This window comes from Haemaphysalis longicornis, unplaced genomic scaffold, assembly GCF_048455015.1.
Source record: "Haemaphysalis longicornis isolate Haplotype H1 unplaced genomic scaffold, Haemaphysalis longicornis Haplotype H1 scaffold_7, whole genome shotgun sequence".
Taxonomy (NCBI): Eukaryota; Metazoa; Arthropoda; class Arachnida; order Ixodida; family Ixodidae; genus Haemaphysalis; species Haemaphysalis longicornis.
This window is the reverse complement of record NW_027526422.1, coordinates 108,947,887-108,970,586: the sequence shown is the minus strand read 5'-3', so window position 1 is coordinate 108,970,586 and position 22,700 is coordinate 108,947,887. Positions and strand designations below refer to the sequence as shown.

The following is a 22,700-nucleotide window of genomic DNA, read 5'->3' as shown; positions in this document are numbered from 1 at the left end:
TTAGTTATTTTCCACGTAAATTGTTATTCCGCTAGTAACAAGTTCGATGTCTTGGGAATATTAATTGATTCCTTAGAATTTTCCTATGATGTCATATTGCTTATCAAAACAGAATATTTTGATGAATCTCAGTATTTCGTGGTTTATCGTTACAAGCATTTTTTTTTCTTAACAGACCTGGTTGTCGAGGTGGAGGAAAGTCCATAAATGTTCGTAACACAAAAACTTCTGTACGGATAACAAAGTTTACGTTAGCATCTGCAGATTTTTTAATACTTCCAGTAAAGAGTGAAAAAGATTCTGTAGTGTGCTATATGGACCTCCCAGCATCCAACTCAACCGTGTTCTGGAAATTGGGGCAGCGGTATTGGATCAAGCATCGCTAATGATAGTATTCTATATTTGTTGGGACATATAAACTTTGACTCACAATGTACATCTCCAGGAGCAACAGAGCTCTTATTGTTTCTGGATGCGTACGGACTCGCCAATACTATACATGTTTCAACCCGTATAACCTTCTCGACGGCAACCCCTCTCGACCATGTTATAACGAGCAGCAGTAAGCATAACATAAATTATTGGTTGTGATATCAGTAACCGTTACCCTACGTTAGCGTTTGTTCAGAACGTTTGCTCGCATGTTGCCGATGATATGCCACGCACATGCTATCGCCGCATTGACGCGAATACGTTCAAAACCATTCGGAACGTCATTCTCTCTACCGACTAGGAAAACCTAATGTTGCGTCAAGATGCTGCCGCCGCGAACAATGCTCTTAATGCAAAACTAACGGAACTTTGTGAAAAACCGTTTCCACTTTCCCGCATCGATACAAAAACAACAAGGCCTCGATAACAGCAGCTCTAATTCATAAAATGAAATAACGGGAAAGCTATTTCCATAGTTCATGAAATACCGAAACGCATAGACATGGTGCGCATACAAGAAATGCCTGAATAAATAAACAGAGAACTAACGACTGCTAAATTTAATTACTTCAACAACCTGTTTTCCTATACATCGGGAAGTAATTCTCTGGACCAGGGGGTTAAAATAAATCAAGTGTGGAATCTGCGCTATAAGGTATGTGAACACTCAATTGAAAAGATGGTGTAGTTCCTAGAGGAGACGACCTTTCTTAAGAATTTATACATCTCTTCATTAGAGTTACGAAGTCGCTGTGTGTGGCACTTCACTCTGAAAATGGGTACGTCTGTGAGGCGCCAAGGAATCGAGAATTCCTGTTTATGTTCCGAACAAGGGAAACAGAAACCGGTTATAAAATACAAAAAAGTCGTTTTCGACACCGTGAAAAAGAACGGGTTTCATAACTTTCCGGCCGAGGGACCACGTTCGTCATATTACAGTGATGGCATTTGTCCTGCAGCTTATATACGTTTTAAAATTAAAATAATCAGCAGGAGCTGGGGTGGAGCCTATCCGCATCCAGGAAACGATGGGGCGGGAGTGTGTCAAATTGACACTCCAAGTGCGTCACTTCCGTAGCTCTGGATGGTTTTATTGAATATCTCGGTTTCCCAGTTAAACGACTTAACGAACTGGTCATCTGGTCGATCAAGTCGGCGGTTAGGGTTACGTGGCAACTCACAGACAAACTTCTGCAGCTCCGGTAGGGTTCGCAGGGTGTTTACTAGTCGGCGAAAACGGCGAAAGATCTCATCGCAGCCGTAATGCTCCAGCTTGCTTGTACCGACGTGGATAACGAGTGCTTTCTCAGTTGTTAGGGTGCTTGGAAGCTCACTTTATACCTACAACGTGGTCGCTTCTCGGATGGTGATGAAGGCAGGGAACGCTGTGTCGTACGCATTGAAGTGCTGGCGGAGGTAGCGCGTCTGCGAATTGCCGATCACTGCAGAGGTAGGCGGAAATTTGGGGAACCTCCGCGAGAGTCGCTGCTCCGACGAGGGTGTGTTCGGGGCCGGTATTGAAACAATTGTCATGCTGGCGGTAGGGTCGAAGGCGTGGTAAACACAAAGAAACCTCGGTAACAGGAACAGTGGAGGGTTTTTTTTTAGGTTTCGACTTGAGACGAGTATTCTTCGTTTTAACGGAATTTTATCAACACTTAGTTTTTATTTGTACTTTTCGTTGACGCTTTTTCTGATAAACAGGTTTGCTTTGTATAGGTTCTTTTTATAGCTGTTTCTTTGTTATAGTAATGTACAGTGTTCGTATTAATGTTACTATTCTGCAAAAATGATGAAATAAAGCAGTCGTTCATCTTCTGCGTGCAGCACACTGTGGTTTTCTTATGTATGGCGAAAGCCGTGCTCAAGCTCAAAAAGCAGCCTTTTTTTCTTCCGTATACTTTCATACTGCACTTTGTACTGTACAGAAAGGAATAAATAGCTCATCTAAAAATGGCCTCTATCGTAATACTTTTTTTCCTTCCTCGCTAGTGGGTAGATTTTGGCGTACCTAGATGACATTGTCGTGCTAGTTTCCGAAAGAAGTGATACGACCTTTTGAGCACACGGCAATCCATTTGTCTGATATCTTCAACAACGGGGCAAAACAAATTACTACAAATTTATAATAACGATAACAATGAATAGCTGCACAAATTCCGCCAAAAACGAAATTGTGGGTGATGCTGTAATACTGCTGTATGACATTGTAACTATTGGCATTGCGTTCTTCTTGGAAACACTCATGTTAGATATACATAAAGAAAATGTATGAAATCAAATGAATACAAAAATAATGCGAAGTGTATACCTACGTACTCGGACCCTCGGCGAGTGAAATAAATATTTTCCGCGCTTTTTTATTGCCGTCCGTAACAAGGTGCAGAACTGTGTGCAGGGCTACAAAACAAAATAAACTAACACTCCGGGTAACCGGAGAGAGATAACTTATACTGATTGCCAATGAACACTGATCTCCGCATACAGACCAATATTTCTACGATTATCATGTAACCTACGTTTCGAGTTATATAGCTGTAGATAAGTGTGGAGCTATACGAATGCACTTTGGAAAAAAAAAGTAATAAACCCTTTGTGTCAATGCCTATATTCACACTCATATAAACTCTTGATAAGATATGCAAGAACCTCTGAACTTCGCCACATTGCCGAAGAAACTATCGCTTACCATCAACGTACTCATTTTAAAATTGTGTTTGAATGTTCCAGAAAGTGATCATACTACTTTCTATGAAACGTCATAGGAAATCGCAACAGTGTTATTATTACCTTTTCGGCTGGCTTTGATTCATTACGGTTACATTGCATAAAAGAGTTATAGTCGCATGAGTGCCTACAGAACAACAAATTTTTGGGTCGCTTTTTCTTTCGGTATTGTTCTCTTTGTCGTTGTTAAACCTTCATATTTATGTTGGTACTTAATTTTGATTTCAACAAATCTGTCTTACTGTCTCAAGCAAACAGCGTCTCGTTATGTGCAAAGGTGTGACTTTTATTTTGATTGTATGTTTGCCGGCCAGTTTTTCGCGTTAGATGTACGAGGCCCTTAGGCTCTGTATCTTGCATCCCTTCCATATGCATCTTCTCTCCTATTGTAGAGAGTCAAAGCAGAAAAAAATGGTTTGAGCCGTCAAGATCATGTGAGCAACAAAACGTCTTTTGCCGCATTGCAGCTTCAGCTTTTTGTGCCTCTATGGAAGGTACTTTTTATTTCTCAAATGTGGAGTTGAATCTAGACCCTAATAATACAGACAGGGCAATATCGGACTCAGTTTTTGCCCTTTCCGAGGTTCAAAAAGTGCTCTGGAAGGGCCTTGTGCGGATCCAGGCAGTACCCGTGGGTTCCATTGGGTATGTCACCTCTTGCGAAGCAGCGGCAACCCTCACCGCAGTCATCTTCCGCCGGAGTGCACTGTTGAACGTAACACACAACGTGTCAAAAACCTTCCATCATTCATTAGGCGCTCATTATCGCCGTGTAGTTTCTCGTTGTGACAAACGATGGTGTTCTTGAAGCTTTCAAACATACACCGTGTCTTTTATAACGTTTTGCCTTTTCAATTTATCCGGGAAATAACAATTCCCACTTGTGGTCTACACAAAGTATAGAATACTTCCGTGATATGCCCAAATCATTCTGCTTTGCGGTGAAGTAGTCATGACAATATACAAAGCACTAAAGAGTGCAGAATACAAGTACAGAATGTACTGAGCGATGTAGTCACCAAAAAATGAAAAGGCACGAGTTTATTCTCCAAGAGAAATTTTTGTTGCAGGCACCAGCCCGTGATTATTCATAGGCAGTCATTTTTGCGTATCGCTCATCACTACTTTTAAGTAGCATGATCCGGTCTAAGCCGGTGCGGACGCAATCTTTTTCCTCTCGGCCTCCTAATGCAGTCCGTCCATCCGTTTTAACGACTGAAAGTATCCTCCCGAATTGTATACATGGACTGTACGGGGTATTTCTTACCAGTCTTTCCTCAATTAAAAGGGTCTGTATGAAAGGCCTTGGGTCCTAGGGAATAGGAAAACCCAGGCAAGCATGCGTAGAGGTATATGCGCTAATTTTAGGCTCTGGAATTATTCTTAAGCACCAAGTGACAGTACTAGCTCTGCAGTTTCTCAAAACGTGCTTGTATTATTTCAGAAAATTGTGTTGATGGTGCGGCAATAACAGATTGCGCTGCTGCTTTACTCGTCGTATGCTAGCCGGTGAATTCGCTCTAAATGCTTTTTTTTTATTCTTCACCAATTTCAGGGCGGAAAAATAGTTGAACTCGTTCGCATTTTAGCAGCTCAGCGGACGGCATGGTAGGTTGTTTACACTTTCAACTTTCAGAAAAGTGTTCTGAAGCTTTGCCTGTTCCGACAATCTGTTCATTTCAGTTGACCGTCAGATCCATACTGGGGGTTGCCACTCTCCAAAAAACCTATGTCTGAATTTCGTGTGAGCTGGACGTGCTACCATATTGAGCTACAACGAAAAACACGTACGTTTTTGTCAGTTATTAGTTACTACGCTACAGATCTTTTACGTGATTTAATTGTATAAATTCAGCCAAATTAGCGCCGTCGTTTTCTCTGTTACGAGAGCTTAAAGATATAAATCAGCACCATAGTGTGACTATGACGAAATAAGGGGGCATTTGGCTAGGAAGAGGAGGAAATTTTACACGCAGAGGATTACGAAAAGAGCCGATAGGATGGACCAGCTCACATCATCAAGTTCCTATGAGACTTCACAATTCACTGCCCACGGACCAAAAGCATAGTGTTCAAATGGGAAAGGTTCTGAAATTTTATACAAATGTTTTAACGGTCACGTTTGCTTACGTTGGAAATGCGTCACTGGTGCACTGAAATCCTGACTCGTTTGTTAGACATCTAGCGCCATCTAGTGAGATCTAGATAAATTAAAACATGTTTTTTTATTTATTTTCATGATATAATTATATTCTTTCATTTTATTCATTTTTTGTATAAATAAAGGCCCCCCGACAGGGCTGGTACGTTTTCCGTCTAAGAAAATGTGTGTTGAGATGAGCAGGTCTAGAAACAACACTTGCTACTACGTATTCCAATGGCTGGTGAAGTAAGCGACTAAAACAACTTGCCTAAAAGACACCATCTACAGGAAAGATTGAGAGTGTAATGGGCTTATAAGCGCGCAGTAGGATGGACCCAGATATGGTTTTTAAAATGCACTGAAAAAAGTAAAATCGTTGTACGTACGTATGCAAGACACCGAGCGTGCTCTCCGTAACTGGAATCCCACGATGCGCTGAAAATATTAAAATACATCCTTTGTAGAAACCGCTTGGTTCTTGTCCTTATAATGAGACAAGCCGCTCTGCGCAAAAATAGGCTTATTGTCAAGGACAATGTCAGTATATTCCAAGCAGTTTGCAAAATCAAAGAACAAGGATGCTCTTCAAGTCCAAGTAGTTTCATTTGACCGCAAGGTACGAAAACTGCCTTTCCGTTTTTTTAAGTGAGGGCATAAAACAATAATTCTGTTTTCGTACGACACATTTCGAAACAACAAGTCTCTGTTTTTTTTAAAGAGTGGGTAAAATACAAAAAAAAAACTCGTCAACTACAGAATCAGCAATGCATGCACATACACCATATGGTCATTCTAGCCGGCTAAGCGAGATAAAAATTAACCACACTGAATCAAACTGACGTATTCTTTAGGAAAAATTACGTTATCAAATGTGAATACTTTTCACATTTTCCCGTATTCGTCTGCTCTCACAGAGTTTGGAATAATTTGAAAGGTCTAAATTTTAAGGTAGAGCAAAGCGTAACGGAACAATTTATACATATTTAAACTAAATTATTTTGAAAGTTTGAAAATTGCGATAAAGGTGACGAAACTTTTATAACCACTATTTATCAGAGCCAGTTGCTCCATCCGTCTTTTGTAATTCCTGCTAAAACACAACCGAATCCGTATTAAGCAAGTTAGAAAACAGAATACCATTCGTGACAAGAAGTGCGCAAAGAACGGCGTTCCTTAACGGCCAGACGTCTGTAAGTGGTCTCTACATTTTTTTCCCGCCCTACGAACCAATCCTTAACGTATCTTTGCCGTACGACCGATTACTTCTGTCGGTTTCAGGTTGATCAGGAGGTGCTCGCGAACAAGTTAATCAAGCCATGTGATGGAAGCGCGCAATGGACGCGAAGCTGAGTCAAAACAGGACCAACGCCGTCTCTAAAGCAGACGACAAAGCCGACAGAAGTGTCCCGCCGACGCGCCCGCAGAGCTACGCACGGGGACCGCTGGCTAATAGCGCTCCGTGAGTGAACAGCGCTCCCGCCTCCCCAGTCGCATTGGCAGTTTCTTTTCCCGCACGCCACGAAAGAACCGTTGGCGGGGAGAGGTAGAAAGATTTCCTTTAAAACACCCGCGGCGTTGGCTCGTCGGCTACGGACACGTGTTCCATGCCAGACGCCCCGACTGCGGTTCTGGTGAAGAAGAAAAGGTAAAACGTCCGGGTGTTTAAATTTTCGCACACGTGAAGTATCCCCAGGCGGTCTCAATTATTCCGTAGCCCCCCACTACGGCGCGCCTCAAAGCCCAAGTTTAGCCCCGGTGAGCTAAAACCTGTAAACAATCAATCAACGGGTTTATCAAAAAATATTTCGAAAAGTGAGCACATGCGCTGCACCTTGCCTTCACATAAACAGGTATAAAATAGCGAACGCAAAGTTCTTCTGTAATGTGTTAAACGGGAAGCCTCAACGGTTACGTTTCCCTGGTTTACTTACCTCCCCGCAGCGATGAGAAAAACCAGCACGATCCCCGTCACCTGCAGCCTCATTGCTCGTTTAATGGAGAATGTTCCTGGACACGACGTTGCTTCTTGCGGAGACAAACGCTGAGTATGATGTTCTCGCGCTTTTATGAAGTCAGTTGCCACCAGAGCTAGACGTCTTCACTGATAATGGACCCACACAACTCAAAAGACTTCCTCGCCTTCTCACAAAAGCCGTCGCAACAAGACACTCGTCTCAAGGACACTTCTTCCCTTCTAGTACGCGCCATCCATGCGGCTAAGAGGGCGCTGAAAGCTACTAGGCTTGCGATAAAGTGTATTCGCTTTAGTATGAACTGGAGAACGCGTATCTGAAACAAGATATATGCGCTGGAAACAGTCCCGACATAAACAGTTCGTCGCTCAGCCAGCAGCCGCCAAATGACCCCAAATGTTTTTTTTTATTCATGTGATTTTTGTTTGCGTGCCGTGGCCGAAGCAGTGAAAGAAGGCAGTAGATTTTCGGTAGCTTTACGCACGATTATTGCCCAAAATTACGATCTCACTGAAACGGCTACACTGTTAGTTGTGCAGGTTTTTATATTCATGGATAAATGAAATGTGAACATGAAGATATGAACCTCAACACGCTAAATTGAAACGCACTGTTCGTTGAGGTGGAATATCGGGGCGCTATTTTGATGCTTGGAATGACACATTTACAAACTTTATTTTTATAATTAGGCCACTCGTCACTTGGCTCTGCATTTAAACGACTCGCGCTATATGTGTGTGATGGTCATCTTTTCGTTTGCGCGTTTTATTTGTTCATGACGGTACGTGCGTGAGTATCTCCATGCTTGCGTGCCCTGGTGCTTGGGACTGAGTACGTGTATTGGGAGTGCATAACAGTACCGTACAAAGGCGTAGATATTACAATATCACCTAGGTACAGCCGACTGCAGCGCTAAAAGCATAGAGTAATTTGCTTGTTTTCATGACAATAAATAATTTGAACGGAGGAAATAACCGCGCACGGTTCGGCATGGCTTACAAGTATTGGGCATGGCTTACCAGTATTCTTCTGGGTCCCACATAACCGGAGCGGCTTGAAATACTCAAACGTGCCCCTCGTCCAAGTGGTAAAAACCTCGAAGACAACATGTCTTATAGAAAAAGAAACGGGTTACCGCCACCCATAGTAGTGTAAGTAGAGCTACCCGCGAAACAAAACGCGCCAATATCCTTCTTTCAGAAAGAGAGTCGTAATAATTCAGTGCTTCCGGCTTTTCGCCCTAATGTTGGGAAAGAAGAGTCAGAAGTTGGTGCATCATTTCTTCTATAATTTATGGCCTCTGTCCTTTGTGCGAGACATTCTTTTTAGAGCTGAGTTAATCATACCCAGTACTAGTGTGGAAGGGCAACCGACACCACTGCCAATGAACAAGGAAGAGCAAAGCAACAATACAGCTGGCCATTTTGGTATTGCTCCCCGCAAACAAAGAATGAAGAGCCATCGTTCGTCTGGCTTGAGGAAGCCCCGACTGCGATTACCACCCATTCTCCGTCTCCAAGCCTGATACTACGATCCAGCCACATAATATCGGAGCTAAAAAGCGCATATAATTTTTCACACAATTTTGAAACAAATGGAGGGCTAATATGTTACCCCGAATTGACATTGTGTCATGCAAAAGTCAACATACAGCTGCCAATTGAAGGTATTGAAACCCGAGAGGTGTGTCAGCGACGCACTGCCGTGTTTTGCAAGATGCAAACGCTGTTACGAACATCCGCACACCCCTCATTCTCCATTCGCTGGCATTAAGATTGAATTTACAAATATCAAGCAATATTTGCACCGTGGCTGCGGCACCGTTCGTTGAAACTAGTCAGCGCACTAGCGCTGAGAGACGACACACTCATAGCCTCGCTCTCCGGTATATATATCACGCGAACTGCGCGAGAAGTGGATCTATCAGAGCTTTCTCAGGAACGCATTCTAATTTTTTGTGCAAAGATGTTTCTGGCTATTATTCTGCGGATTTTTCCGCCATTCAACGCATCTGGGACAACATAAACGCCTTGCATCAATTGGCAACTTTATCGCGAATGCTAAACTCCTAATTGCATAACTCTTGGTGAATCCAAACTTTTCGAAACAACAATTATTTGATGGTTCGCAACTCAGACACCTCCATTATTTGGCCTGGATTCATTACATGCCATATTTAGGTCATACTAAGTTTCAAACGATAAAGAAGCCCCCTCTGCGGGTAACAAATTAGCTTCTAGAATGCGGAAACAGACACCGTGTTTTTTCCCCGCTAGGATAAAACTTAGGTATTTCCAATTATCCATAAGTAATAACGCAGACGTATAAAGCGCCATATTCAATAACGAGAAAAACAGATATGTACGTGTACGCACTGTAATCATGTCTGCGATGTGCATTTTGCACAGCTTCACTGTTCATACACGTTTCCCGAGTAGGAGAGCTCTTACTTTCTGTTTTTTTCCTGCCACGTCTATTCGCTGATTCATCAACAATGCCTTGAGGAGTGTGTATGTGGCATTAGATGACCTTCCAGCTAATGCAAAGTGCTGATGTAAGCCTAAACAGCCCTATCAAAAACCTAGATTCATTCGCAATTAGCTTTTCCGTAGTTTTTGTTGTATTTTATTGTAGGGAGCTGCAGCCAACTGGAGAGACGAGACCGAAAAAGCGTCGGCGCCACACGCAGACGAAGTTCATATAGCTTGCCTGCCTCCAGTGAATCACCTAAAGCGCCTGGGTCCCGTCCCCCGACACCTCGTACGACCGCCGTGAGCGCCTTTGAAACGGCCTCCGGGGTTCGGGGAGGCCCATTCGGAGAGCGTCTGTTGCCCCGAGGACGCCAGCGGTCCAGTGCTTCTTTTTCCTTCTCTAGAGATTCTCCAATAGCAGTCTGGAAACGAAACCCAATGTAGACGCATCTTCTGTTTTATACTCCTGCACGCGCGGCCTTGCCACCCCGTAAAGATACGTGCAGCAGAGTGGTAACTTGTTTTCGACTAGATTATGCCTCTAAGCAAGTTATCAGCAAGCTCGTACGAAAGAGAAGAACAACAACAAATTTTCTGGTGCCGAAACCCGGGATGAGAGACTTCGAAAAAAGATGGACGTCATCCGCCTCAAACGCAAGCGCACCGTGGTGCGATGGTCGACTAAAATGCTATTCAACGACATCGCCGACAACAAGGCCTCCGCATCAATCGGTGAGCTGGAATCCAATTTGGACCTTTTCTCTCTTAAAGAAAGATCTCTGAAAGAACTGAATGAAGCAATCCATTAAGTTATTGAAGTGGAAGAGCTACAAGGCGATGTAAAAAGCTCTGAATCCTACGCTGGGAAAATATTCGTAGCCAAGAGCGAAGTCAGAAGCGGGATAAAATATCTTAAGTACGCCAACGAAAAGGCAGGAGCTACTGCAGCAACGCGGCAGACAGATACCAGGCAGCAGGCAGAAACGAGCATGACTCCGGTTCCCCCCCTGCAACTCGTAAGGATCCCAAAGTTTGAAATTTCTAAATTTGGAGGAGCACTGAGAAAGTGGCAGGGATTTTGGAGCCAATTCAACTCTACTATCCACAGCAATCCCACTTTGTCGAAAATTGACAAGTTTAAGTATCTGAACAGCTATATGACAGCAAAGGCAGCGGCGGCTATAGCAGGACTTGACCTATCAGAGGCAAATTATGACGTAGCCTTTACCATCCTTCAGGAAAGATTCGGCTGAAGGGAAATGATATCGATGATAACATGTCGCGTTTGCTTCATGTGAAGCCAGTTCAGGATGCACGAAACCTCGACAAACTGCATTGCCTCGTCGGCGAAGTGCAGACGGAAGTCAGGAGTTTAGCCGCATTGGTAGTGAGTGCTAGCACATAGGGCGTGCTATTGCTGACTGTACTCAAGAAGGCCGTGCCAGCTGATTTTTGCCTCGAATACTACCGAAAGCACGATGAAACAAAAGAGGGCAGCGAAGTGGAGGCGTTCTTGGCTTTCCTAAGAAATGAAGCAGAAACGCGCGAAAAGATGCAAGCAACCGATAGACACTGAGACCCTCCCGGTGCTCCCAACAGACACAAGAGTGACTTCAAAGGATCGCATGCGCTTTCCGCTGCGTTACTGAACGATGTAATGGACAAGGACAGCAGAGGATGCGTGTGCTGCCACTGTTCCAACCACGAAGCTGGGAGCTGTGATTCTCGGATGTCGGTTTCGGAAAAGCGGGAACTTCTAAAGCGCGACAATCGTTGCTTTCGCTGCACAAGCCAAGGACACGGGTCTAAAGAATGCCGCACAGCCAGATGGTTGAAGTCCGCAAGTTGCGGGGGGAAACATCTCATCACGTTGTGTGATCCCAACATGTCGGCGCTAACAACACGGTCAAAGGGAATACAGTCATAAGAACAGCCACAGAGCCAAAGACAGCGTTGCAGTCGTCACTCGGTGCTCGTAATCACGGGTCAAAGGTGTTTCTTCAAACAGCAAAGGCTTGGGCTGAGGGCCAACAAAAGCGTACACTGGTGAGACTTCTCCTTGATGGAGGTAGCCAACGTACATTCATACGAAGCGACCTGTCCAAGAATCTGCAGTTGAAGGTCCTAGGCGAAGCGGAGCTGGATATTTTTACTTTCGGAGGCACGCAAGCTGCGAAGCATACCAAGTCACGTCGGGTGGAGCTCTGGCTACTAAGCCAGCATGACAGAACAGAGGTATGGGTTGAAGCTCTCGAGGTGCCCTGCATATGGGCAGATCTCATGCCTGCTCCATCGGACGCAGACGTTTTTCGAATGCTAGAGGAAGGTATGAAAGTCACAGACATTTCACAGGGTGATCACATTGACGAGGGGATCGGTCTGTTGATAGGGACTGATTTCTACTGGGCAGTGGTCAAGGGATCGGTCAGGCGACTGGCCCCTAAGCTCATGGCAGTGGACACTGCTTTTGGGTGGACTAGGCAAGGCGAGTTTGGTATGACCCGATCTGCGGAAATTTGTTCCACTGAGACAAGTATGATGATAGCAAGCGTGAGTGAAGAAACAAAGAGATAGCTTCACAACTCCGGTCTTTTGGGGAGCTTGAGCAGCTTGGTATCAACGAAACTGAACAAATTTGTCCCAAATATGCCGTTCTTCAGCATCATAAAGAAACGGTCCGGTACCAAAACGGCCGCTACAAGGTATCGTTCCCGTGGAAGCCAACAGCAACGGAATTGAACGACAACCAAGAATGTGCTTCTAGGCGTCTAAAGTCTCTCACAACACACCTAAGCAAGAGTAAGCACCTAATGCAGGAGTACTATGCCTCCATCCGTGACTACATTAAGAAGGGCTTCGCGGAGGAGGTCAAAGAAAACAAAGGCAGTACAAGTCCAGTTTACTATATGCCACACCAAGCTGTTGTACGTCATGACAGCCAAACAACTAAGCTGAGGGTTGTTTTTGATGCTTCGTCAAACACCAACAATCGCCCCTCTATGAACGACGTTTTAGAGAGTGGGCCAAATTTGAATCCTGAACTCATTGACATACTGACCAGATTCCGCACTCATAACAGCGCTGTTGTTGCCGACATAGAGAAGGCTTTCTCTCAGGTATCTTTGGCCAAGACGGACAGGAGCGCTGTGCGCTTCCTGTGTTATGTGGTACAACAGAACGCCGAAGATCGGGGAACAGCTTCCTCCAGTCGTGACCTACGAAATGACGAGAGTGCCCTTCAGCGTAACTTCAAGCCCATTTCTTTTGGCAGCGACGTTGCACCATCACCTAAGAAACATGTATGAGCAGTACGACGGAACGGCGGATATCCTACGCAGTCACCTTTACATTGACGACCTCGTGCCTGGAGTGGACAGCCGAGAACAAGCGACGAAGCTGTGCCAGGAGGCAACTACTATCATTGGACAAGCAGGAATGAAACTGCACAAGTGGATGTCCAACGATACCGAGCTGCTAAACTCATTGGAAGAGGGTGCTGTTCAGCAACAATACAATGACTTCGGACATGCTGCGGCCGCAAAGGTGTTGGGAGTGGGCTGGAACCACGAAAGCGGCGTGTTCGAATGCAGCTTGACTGGCCTCATCGATTTTCTCTCCGCTAGAATGGACAATAAGAGGTTTGTGCTCCAAGTGTCAGCGATAATTTTGGATCCATTTGGATTTCTGTCACCCACCACAGTGAATGTGAAGATGATGTTTCAAAGACTGTGGGAGCTAGGAGTTACATGGTATAAAGCTTTGCCGAGTACTTTGCAAACCCAGTGGTAACAGTGGTGCAGCGAGCTTCCGCTCATTCAACAGATTACAGTTGCACGCATGATCGCCGCGGATTTCGGGGACGATCAAACAAAGAAAGTGCTGCACATTTTCTGTGATGCAAGCCCCAAGGCCTACGGCACCGTTGCATACATCGTAACTACATCAGCGGCGGGAGAGGTATGCATCAGCTTGATAATGGCCAGAGTGCGAGTGGTACTTCTTAAATGGCTCTCTTTGCCCCGACTCGAGCTAATGGGAGCCGTAATAGGCCCTCGGCTTTGCCGTTACTTCACAAAGACGTTGCGATTGGAGCAAGCTCAGGTACGACTCTGGACGGACTCTACAGTGGCTATCTACTGGATCAAGGGTTCCGCCAGCCGATGGAAACCATTCGTGGCCAACCGAGTTACAGAGTGGCAAACACTGACCAACCCTGAAGATTGGGGGCATAGCCCTGACGCGGGTAACCCTGCTGATATCTTGACACACGGCATTCTGCCCTCGGCGTTGGTGCAGAGCGCACTATGGTGGAGAGGGCCCCAGTGGCTACTTAATAATGAGTCATGCTGGCCGATGCTGGGTGATCAAGCGTCACAACAAGCGGACTCCTACAAAGAGGAAATCAGAGCGGCTGTAATGCCAGTGATGTCTCCATCGCAAGACCCGATCCTGAATCTCAAGGATCATAGTTCGTTAAACAGGATACTTAGAGTGACTGCTTGGGGCTTCCGTTTTGTGTAAAACTTCAGGGCGAAAGATGAGAGAAGGAAGGGACCACTCACAGCTGAAGAAATATTCACCTCTGAAAGGTACTGGTTGGCGACCATACAAAAAGAAGCCATTCGAGACGACATCTAGAACCTGCTCACTCAAAGACCGCTTCAGAAGAAATCTCCTGTGTCCCTATTTAACCCGTGCATCGAAGACGACGAGATCATGAGAGTAGGGGGGAGATTACACTTTAGCCAAAACAGCGAAAGTACGAAGCATTCAATAGTGCTCTCTGGTGACCACATGTTCACTTCCCTGCTGATACAGAGAGAACACCTGCGACTGTTGCACTCCGGCGTGCGGGACCCCCTCGCTCAATTAGGAGAGTCATACTGGCTCCTCAGGGGGTGGCAGGTCGTGAAGAAAGTTGTAAATCAGTGCCTGAAGTGTCGGAAACAAAGTTGTCCCCCGGCGTCCTAGCAAGTGCCACCGCTTCCTGCCGAGACAGTAACACAGGGGAACCCGTTTGACGTCGTTGGAGTCGACTTCGCTGGCCCGCTGATGTGTCGGGAGGAGGGTGGGACGAAGAAATGTTACATCGCCTTCTTCACATGTGCCGTAACGTGTGCACTGCACCTCGAGCTTGTCAGTGATCTTTCCGCTACCGCCTTTCTATTGGCCTTTAAGCGATTCGTGGCACGTCGAGGAATGTGCACTACAGCCTACTCTGACAATGCGCTCGCATATAAAAGATCTTCAAGAGACCTCAAGGTGATGTTCGACTCACTGCAGTCGGAAAAAACTATTTTACTTCGCCGATTACTGAATTAGGTGGAAATACATAGTTGAAAGTGCCGCTTGCTGGGGTGGATTTTGGCAGCGCCTGGTGAGATCAGTGAAAGTGTCACTCCGCAAGGTGCTGGGTCGGAGCAGCCTAAACTTTGAAGAGTTGACTACAATTCTTAACGAGGTGGAGGCAGTCATCAACTCATGTCCATTGACGTTCATTTATTCCGAAGCTGAGGAGCCTGAAGAGCTGTCGCCGGGTCACTTCCTCGTTGGGCGAAAACTCACTACGCTACCGCCGCATTGCCTTCCGGCCGCAACATCTCCAGGTGGCCAGCAACTTGTTCGGCGCTGCAGATACCGCAGCGCCATCGCTGACAACCTCTGGCGAAGGTGGCGCAAAAAGTACCTGTTGGAGCTGAGATCGGCACACCTGATCAAGCCTACCGTGTCAAGTGGCCTACAAGCTGGTGACTTGGTGCCCTTAAAGGAAGATCACCTAAAAAGGCATCTATGGAAAACCGGTCGAATCACGGAAACCGTCAAGGGAAGAGATGGCCTCGTGCGATCTTGCAAGCTCGCGCTACCAGGGGGAGCAGAGGTAAGACGGCCCGTACAGTTGCTGCATCCCTTGGAACCATAAAAAAATAGAAAAACCGTGAGCGCAAGAAAACGCTCATCCGGGGGAGATTGATGTATTTTATTGTAAGCAGCTCCAGCCAACGCGAGAGACGAGACAGATGAAGCGTCGGCGCCACACGCACACGAAGTTCACATAGCTTGCCTGCCTCCAGTAGATCACGTAAAGCGCCTGGGTCCCGTCACCCGACACTTCCGACGACCGCCGTGAGTGCCTTCGAAACGGCCTCCGGGGTTCCGGGAGGCCCATACGGAGAGCCTCTGTTCCTCGAGGACGCCGGCGGTCAAGTGTTATGAATGTGCTACGACCTGCGAGGGCAGTGTGTGTGTGTGGGTGTGAACGCTGCGAACTGAACACGACTCTCCCACGCCAACCCCGCTCCGAGAAGGACGCTTGCGTTGAGGTGGATGCCTGCAGCAACCCTCCCCATTCTTTTCTAGGTAAACTTGTTTTTCCTTCTCTCGAGATTCTCCCAATAAAAGCAGTCTGGAAACGGAACCCAAAGTAGACGCATCTTCTATTTTAGGCTCCTGCACGCGTGGCCTCGCCAACCCGTAACGATACGTGCAGCAGAGTGGTAACTTGTTTTCGAATAGATTATTCCTCTCAGCAAGTTATCAGCAAGCTCTTAAGAAAGAAAAGAACAACAACAACAGTTGTCACAGAGCGTTAATCGTTCACTATCTATCCCAAGACATAAACGTATGCTTCGAGAGAGCAATGCTGGCCAAAAGCAAGTAGATAATCAGGATGCGAAACCGTTTCTACTTGCTAACTTGTAACGGGACCATCTTTGTGAATTTGGAATAAAAAACCACATTGATGGTAATACTCCTAGGGATTAAACTCATGATAACAGAAATTATGTGGCGGAATCCTATTTTGACGCGGTATACCACGTATAAATAGTGTGTTTACCCGTCTGCAAGTACTGATGAATATGTACATAATTTATCCAGTATATTATAAAAAGAAGCCGCTTTTGAGACAAATTTCTACTTATTTCCTCTCGTTTAGTCGGTTTTATAAATAAAGGAGATGAGCACAGGCAGTGGGCGATTGCTGGGGTGAAGAGGAAGGCGAAGCTGCGGCCACTGCTCTGCTCACAATGCGTTCCAGCATCTTACGAGAACGTGTGTCTGGGTCGACCTTCCCTCATGAATCCTCTACATGCTTGTGCCGAAACGAAGAGATCGAACCACGAGCAAACCCAACTTGACGCGGCGCAGTGGCCGAGGTACGCTAGGCTGGGGATTTCATTGGATCCAGCTGAATTGAGACGCCTTATCTTCGAACGCTACTCGCTGCTCGTGCTCCTGCTGCAGCCACCTGGTCGCCCGGCTTCTCGGCCGTTTGCCACGGAGGAGCTACACCGCCGCCGTTACTTCGTGAGGCAAGCCGTCACAAGGGGCGTAGCTGGAATTGAATCGCTGCTACAGGATCTATACGCACCAACCGAGCAGATCCACTCGTACCTGCACGCCCTCAACAGCAGGTTGTAGGAAATGAAGGCTCTTGAACAGCGCGCTCAGGAGACCATTGATTTAGACGAGTTAGAATGACTTCTTCATTAGCTTTAAATACTACAAAAAGGTTACCTTGATCCGCTCTTATGTCTCCTCCGCCAGACCCTCCGCGGTTCTTCCCTGGTTGGTGTTCACAGTACTGGAGCGCCGAGTTCTGATTTCACCATCACTCGGTACGGCGACACCGCGGCGCTCCCCGGTGGCCGCAAGAGCACCATGGAGGTCGACAATGTGGTGAAGGTGCACACATCATGTGGGCCATGCGTCTTCGACCTATACGTCTGCACAGCTGGCCAAGACTCTCATCACCTTGCACAACCGGCGGAGCTCACTCCAGATTCCCTTGAGGGACGATTGCACACACCCAGCACCCGCCTACTGACGACTGCGTCATCCTCACGGAGGGCCAGATCACCGGACTCTCCAAGAATCGGGTGAATATGAAGTGCAAGAATGCGGCCGTGCCAGACCCACACAGCTTGATAACCGGAGGTGCAGCCAGCCCGACACCACGAAATAGGCTAGACTCCTGTTTTTCACGGCTGCAGTCGTTTGCCCACCGACCAAGCAGTGCACCTTCTATAACGTTCTCATTACGAAGACTCACATCGAGCCTCCACAGCTCATAGGATTCCCTTACGACCCCGGCGGGTATTCCAGGACGAACGGTGGGAAGCGCGCGGTCCTGCTGCCAATAAACATCAGAGCAACTGGGGCACACGATATCAAAGGCAAATAACCGCTCCTAGCACCGCCGATGCGAACAGTCCGACAAAATTCATTTCCACTAGATCACTGGGACTATATATAGGCGCCCCATACGAAGGCTCAGGTTGAAGGCCAGTCCTTTCCTTTCAGACCAGGGGGGGGGGGGGGGGGGGGTGTTCTCAATAAAGAAGATGGGCGCAGGCAGAGGGTGATAGCTGGGGTGAAGAGGAAGGCGAAGCTGCGCCCACTGCCTCGCTCAGAATGTGTTGCATCGTCTTACGAGAACGGCTGTCTGGGTCGGCCTTCCCTCTTGGATCCCACACAGTGGGAACATAATGAAAGAAATTGCGGGAGATGCTTAATTTATTCTAACAATGCAAATTCGAGAGCCTAGTTGGACCTTCCGTTGATCAGCTAGTGAACATTGTATTCCCCCTGGACAGCCCCCTCCGAAGCTCGTCCCGAGAAGCTTGTCATCACCAGAAGTCTCTTATTCACGCCAGTACGTTCCCCTCTCAATGCGGCTTGTGTTGCACGGGCTGTAGTGCCTACCGTCCTTTACGGCTGCTGGTTCCTTTTTTTTTGGCGCGGGGTCACCCTTTCTCGGGCGAACCTACTGCCGCACTGCTGCTTCAGTGTTCCGCCGTGCGATCCACGGCTCTCACTTCCTTCGACCACAATTTCAACTTTTTTTAATCCCCTTTTTTATGAACTTCACAACGTGACTGCTTGAAACAGGCATTTGAGCACCTCACTTTGAAATCATTACGGACTTTTCACTTTTTAAACAGGGGCTACGCGCATGCATCCTAGGCGCGCCTATCCAGCATTGTTTGCTAGTATTGATCAGCTTATACCTGGTACTGGCGGTGGTTGGCCCTTCATTGGCATTGTGCTGGTCATTGGAAGCATTCTGTTCACCTGTCTGCGGCGTGTCCTCGAATATAGTCGACACTGCTTTACGTAGGCTTCTACCAGTACGATTTGGAAGGGCAAGTGATCGCGTTCCTCAGTATTTGTTTTTAATATCTGCTTCTGGAGCCCGCTCCTACTCCAGATTGTAGCTTTTTTAAAAGCGACTGAAAGGATTTGTCTTGAGTATCTGCATCTTGGGGTTCAACATTTCTCGCACTGCTACTCGCAAAAGTACGCCGAAACAAACGCCCTCTTCAGAATGTGAGTTTTCCGCTCAGACAATAAGCACGGTGAGTGTCGTAAGCACTATTAATATACCTGGCGCCTCTGATTTAAATTCACACTTTTGAGGTGGCCCAACACTGATAAACGTGTACATCCTCATTGGCAGCAGATCTACTCTGAAAATCTTCGTGAAAGACAGCTGGAAGCAGGTTACATTATTTTATTTCCTCACAAATTGTATGTTCTCCTAAGTGCTGAAACAACATGCGGTTTTTACCATCGCGTCGTTCAAGCCCTTTTAGGAAGGTCCAGCGGGAAGGACTAAATTGGCAGAAAATAGTACGCAGTGTCTGTGAGAAGCCTGAACGACGTGCAATAGAACGACCTGCCAAGTAGACCCGCTGTTAAGAGGGGGATGGATAGTGAACGTAGGTGTCCAACTACGGGTGTGGCGACCCTCGCTTCTCTTCAAGTAATCGACATGGAATTTTGGAGGCTATGCATACTAATAACTTCCAAACCCCGTACAAAATTTCATACAGAAATAGTTATTAGTTTTTAAAATAAATTTGAGGATTTAGCTTTTTTTTCCGGGTTAAATAATTTTTTCATAACTTTTCTTACAAGCGCAGGTCTGAAACACGTTCAATTTATTTTGAATGCCTTAGGCTTCCTTCTGTACCAAAATAATAATAGTGCCAATAACCGTTCATTTCTCAAAAATATTCACATACCACAATCTCAAATTTTAGTCGTTTTATACAAAAAAAGTGTGAATAAAAAAACAAAATTTGGTAAGAAAAACTCATTCTGCTTCAGAATATGTATATCCCATTTATAAACAAGTTTCAAAAAAAGTGTTTTGGAAATCTAAATTTGTTACGAGCAAATGTTCCTGTTCATAGCGGAAGTGATGCTGTAAGATATCACGCTTCAATTTATTTGTTTCAGTTTTTTTTAACTTCTCGCTTCTTGCGTGAATTCTTAAAACAAACGAGGTGATCGTACGAGTACAGGGTACTTCAGTCATGAAAACTCCCTCTAAGCTGTCGAAAAAGAAACGAATTATTCGCGCACAAAAGGAATCATGGACGACCAAATAGACATAAACAAGTGTTTCGCAACGCATGCTTCATGCAGTTTCAACCAACGCAATGCCGTTGCGGCATCTACTGAACTACCGCAAGATTCAAGACAGCATGGCTTTTAATTGTAAGTTTTTATAAAAATAAATATTATTACGCATTTCAAAGGAAAACTAACAATCTAAATACCACAGCGGGTCGCACGATACTTGCAGTGTTTAGGATAAGGCCACATGGCGGCACCTTTGGTGCAATTTTAAATGACTTTTCGTGCGCATCTGAGGATGCAACTTCGTGGGGACGTTCTCGAAGGATGTTAAAATATCTTCGCGCAAAAATAAAAAATTACAATTCTTAGTCCGTTTTGCTCTCCATCCCCCCTAAATGACCGCTACTGAGGTGGTTAGCGCGCGCTCTTTGTAGCGGAGAGTCGCATACCTTAGAAAGCTAGAGGGTGAAAGCATCAGAGGGAGACAGAGAAAGAGATTGCAATTTATTGTCATCCCTGTGAAGAAGGGATGGCTAAGTCCTATGGGAATGCCTGGTGTTTTTGTGCCATGACATGGCTGCCAGTAAACCATGGTGTCTGGTGACGGCGTCTGCCAGTCTGACGAGCGCAGTTTGTATATTGGGAAGCGAACCAAGTAAGGCAGCCTCGTACTGCCGAATTCTTTTTACTTGTGCTCCATGGTGTGCCTATGGTTTACTGGGAAATTGCGAGAGCATGCACTCGTGTACTGGCGGCTGCACTTTTTCACCACCTGCGTCGGTCTGTGTAAGATATGGGTAAGGTTGTGGTGACACACGGTGGGATGAGAAAAGTGCATCATCATCTTCTTTATCATCATCATCATCCGGTTCGCTGAGGCGGACAGGTTGCTGCGTTGATGTTCTCCTGGGTGGCATGAGCGGGAAGTGCGAGGTTTGCTTGACACGGCCTCCCGAACCGGACCTCGGTTGCCGGGGTTGCATGTTGGTAAATCGAGGAAATGCTGGTAGTAGCCACTTTGGATGACCATCCTGGTGCCATCTGGGTTGCATCTCGGATGAGAAGACCCCTAAAAGTTTCCGCTATCACGGCGACTGCTTGAAAGCTGGCGTGGAGCCCGTCCGCAGCCAGGAAACGACGGGGCGGGAGTGATTCTAGCCCCAGTGCGTCGCTTTCGTAGCTCCGAATGGTTTTATTGAATTGCTAGGCTTCCCAGTTAAATGACTTAACGAATCGGTCGTTTGGTCGATCAAGCCGGCGGTTAGTGTTACGTGGCAAAACACAGGACACGACCAACTTCTGGAGCTCCGATCGGTTTCGCGTGGTGTTTACTAGTCAGAGAAAACGGCGAGGGGTCTGATCGCAGCCGTAATGCTCCAGCTCGCTTGCACCGACGTGGAAAACGACTGCTTTCTCAGTTGTTAGGGTACTTGGAAGCTCACTTTATACCTAGAACGTGGTCGCTCGTCGGAAGGTGATTTAGGCAGGGGACGCTGTGTCGTACGGATTAAAGTGCTGATAGAGGTAGCGGGTCTGCGAATTGCCGATCAATGCAGTGGTAGGCGGAAGTTTGGGAACAATTGGCGTGTTGGCGATAGGGTCGAAGGCGTGGTAAACACAAAGAAACCTCGGTATCAGGAACAGCGGAGGGGTTTATTTCTAGGTTTCGACTTGAGACCAGTATCTCCATTTTAACCGGGTTTTATCAATACTTAGTATGTACTTCTACTTTTCGTTGACGCTCTTTCTGCTTACCAAGTTTGCTTTGTATAGTTTTTTCTATATCTGTTTCTTTGTTATAGTAATGTACACTGTTTGGATTACTGTTACTACTCTGCAAAAATGATGACCTAATGTTGTCATTCTGCTTCTGCGTGCAGCACCCTTTGGTTGTCTTATGTATGGTGTGAGCGGTGCTCAAGCTCAAAGAGCAGCTTTTTTTCTTCTGTCTACTCTCATACTGCAATTTTTACTGTACAGGGAGAAATGAATAGCTAATCTAAAATATCTTCTATAGTAATAAATTTTTCCTTCCTCGCGAGTCGGTAGTATTTCACGTACCTAGATGGCATTGCCGTGCTAGTTTCCGAGAGAACCCATACGACGTTGTGACCACACGGCAGTCCATTAGTCGGATATCTTTAACAACGGGGCAAAACAGATTACTACAAATTTATAATAACGGTAAATAATGAATAGCTGCAGCAATTCCGCCAAAAATGAAATTTTGGGTGATGCTGCAATACTCCTGTATGACATTGAAACTATTCGCATTGTGTTCTTCTTGGAAACACTCACATTAGACATACATATTGAAAATGTATGAACTCAAATGAATACAGAAACAGTGGGAAGTGTAAACGTAGGTACTCTGTCCATCGACGAGTGAAAAAAATATTTTCCGCCTTTTTTATTGCCAGCTGTAGCAAGGTGTCGAACTGTTTGCAGTGCTACAAAACAAAATAAACTAAACCTCAGGGTAACCGGAGAGCGAGAAATCATACTGATTGCCAATGAACACTAATGTCAGCATACCGACCAATATTTCTACCATTATAATGTAACCTACGTTTCGAGTTATATGACTTT

At 46.0% G+C, this 22,700-nt stretch overlaps 1 long non-coding RNA gene across 1 annotated transcript; it reads right to left on the bottom strand.

Moving 5' to 3' along the window:
• Positions 1-3,657: 3,657 nt before the first annotated feature.
• LOC144146805 (uncharacterized) lies at positions 3,658-7,425 on the bottom strand. The gene is made up of 3 exons (XR_013317713.1): positions 7,234-7,425; positions 5,689-5,737; positions 3,658-3,865 (listed from the first exon to the last, which is right to left on the bottom strand). It is a non-coding gene; the product is annotated as an uncharacterized LOC144146805 (long non-coding RNA).
• Between the last annotated feature and the right edge of the window lie 15,275 nt (positions 7,426-22,700).